Genomic DNA, 2,500 nt, shown 5'->3' on the forward strand with positions numbered 1-2,500 from the left:
TTTCTCTCTCCCTCTCTCTCTCCCCTTTTTTTTTTTTTTTTTTTTTTTTTTTTTTTTTTTTTTTTTTCTTTTTTTTTTTTTTTTTTCCTTCCCTCTCTCTCTCTCTCCTTTTCCTTTCTCCTCTCTCTTTCCCCCCCCTTCCTCCTTTTTCTCTTCTGCCTCCCCTTTTCTCTCCCCCTCTCTCTCTCCTCTCTCTCCTCTCTCTCTCCTCTCTCTCTTTTCCCCTTTTTCTCTCTCTCTCCCCCTCTCTCTCTTCTTTTTTCTCTCTCTCTCTCTCTCTTTTTTTTTTTTTTTTTTTTTTTTTCTTTCTTCTCTCTCTCTCTCTCTTCTCTCTTCCCTTTTTTTTTTTCCCCCCTTTCTTCTTTTCTTTTTCCCCCCCCTCTTCCTCTTCCTCTTCTCTTTTTCTTCTTTTCTTTCACCTCCCCCCCCCCCTCTTTTCTTTTTTTTTTCCTTTTTCCTTTTCTTTTTTCTTTCCCCCTAACCTTTTCCCTTCTCTTTTATCTCTCTCTCTCTCCTTATCCTTCCTTCCATTCTCCTATCCCTTTTTTCTCCTCCATATAATCTCCTCTTCTCACTTCCCCCTCTCCCTATCCTTTCTCTCCCCCTTCTCTTCCCTTCCTATCTCTTTTTTTTTTCCCTTTCCCCCCTTCTCCCCACCTTCTTTCTCCTTTTTTCCTTATCCTCTCCCATTCTCCATTCCTCCTCTCTTTTTCCTCTCTCTCATTCTCTTCTCCTTTTCTCCCTCTCCTCTTCCAGTCTCCCTATGTTCTCCTCTTCTCCCTCTCTCTCTATCCTTTCCCTCTCTCCCAATCCTCTCCCCTTCTCCTTTCCCTCTCTCCTTATCCTCTCCCCTTCTCCCTCTCTATCCCTGCCCTTCTTCTCTCACTATCCTCTCCCTCTCTCCCTATTCTCTCTATATATATTCATTCCCTCTCTCCCTCTCTCTCCCTATCCTCTCCCTTCTCCCTCTCTATTCCATCGCCTCTGTAAGGGTGATCTTTTTTTTCTTCTTTTTTTTTTTTTTTTTTTTTTTTTTTTTTTGATTCCCCGTTTTCTGCGCCCATTCGTGAAGGTCGAAGCTTCCTTAATTATGCAAATGGGAATGTGATGTAATTGGGTGTAATTGGCGGGGCACTGGAGAGGCATCGAGAGAGGAGGAAAGGGGGGGGGAGAGGAAGGGGGAGGAGAGGGAGAGAGAGAGAAAAAAAAAGTTGGGGAAGGAAGGTTAAGAGGGGAATGGGATGGGGGAAGAAGGGGGGGAGTTAGGGGAAGGGGATAGGAGGGGAAGGGTGGGGAAGGGAGAGGGGGAAGAGGGTGGAAGGGGGGAGAGGGGGAAGGGTGGGGAAAGGGAGAGGGGGGAAGAGAGGGGAAGGGAGGGTGGGAGGAGAGGGGAAGGGAGGGTGGGAGGGGGTGAAAGAGAGAGGGTGAAGGGTGGGGAAGGGAGAGGGGGGAAGGGTGGGGAAAGGAGAGGGTGAAGGGTTGGGAAGGGAGAGAGGGAGAAGTTTGGGGAAGGGAAGAGGGGAAGGGGGGATGGGACAGGGGAAAGGGGAGAGGAGAGGAGGTGGAGAGGAGATGGGGGAAGGTTGGGGATGATGTTGGGGGAAGATGTTGAGGTAAGGGTAGAGGGGAGGTTGAGTACATTCCCCGAAAGAGGGGAAAGTAGGAAAAGGAGAGGGGATGATCGAGGAAATGGCAGAAGAAAGGAAATTAAGATAGAGAAAAAAGGTGAGAACTAGTAGCAGTTTTAAAGCCGGGGAGGGGGAGGGGGGGGTAAGACCAGGAGGTTAGATAGCATGGGGGGGGAGGAGGAAGGGAGGAAATAGTGGAAAGAGGAAAGTAAAACTGGGAGATAAAGGAGGTGGAAGAGAGAGAAGGAGGGATGGGAGAAGGCGGTAGGAGGTGATAAAGGGGGGGGGAGGGTATAAAGTAGGGGCGAGAGGAAGAGTGAGGAAAGAAGATTAGAGGGGAGGAAATTAAGTGGGGGGAGAGGGGAGAAGGGAGAAGTAGCGATAGAATAAAAGAAAAATTATAGTTTTTTTTCTTCGTTTTATTTATCTTCATCTATTTTCTTCTTTTCCCCGTTTTTCTTTCTTCTTTTTCATCTTTTTCTTCTTCTCTTTCTCCTCCTCCTTTCTTCTTCCTCTTTTTTTTCTTCTTCTTTTCTTCATCTTCTTCCCTACTCCTAGCAAGGTTTTAAGAGTATACTAAGAGGATTGGCAAATTATTTTCTCTCTCTCTCTCTCTCTCTCTCTCTCTCTCTCTCTCTCTCTCTCTCTCTCTCTCTCTCTCTCTCTCTCTCTCTCTTCTCTCTCTCTCTCTCTCTCTCTCTCTCTCTCTCTCTCTCTCTCTCTCTCTCTCCTCTCTCTCTCTCTCTCTCTCTCTCTCTCTCTCTCTCTCTCTCTCCTTTCTTTAAGTCCACGTAATCTTGGTTTTAAGAAAAGAAGAAGGAGAAAGAGAAGAGGAAAAAGAAGAATGGTAAAATATGTAACATGCTATATAT

Source organism: Penaeus monodon, chromosome 13 (assembly GCF_015228065.2).
Source record: "Penaeus monodon isolate SGIC_2016 chromosome 13, NSTDA_Pmon_1, whole genome shotgun sequence".
Classification (NCBI taxonomy): domain Eukaryota; kingdom Metazoa; phylum Arthropoda; class Malacostraca; order Decapoda; family Penaeidae; genus Penaeus; species Penaeus monodon.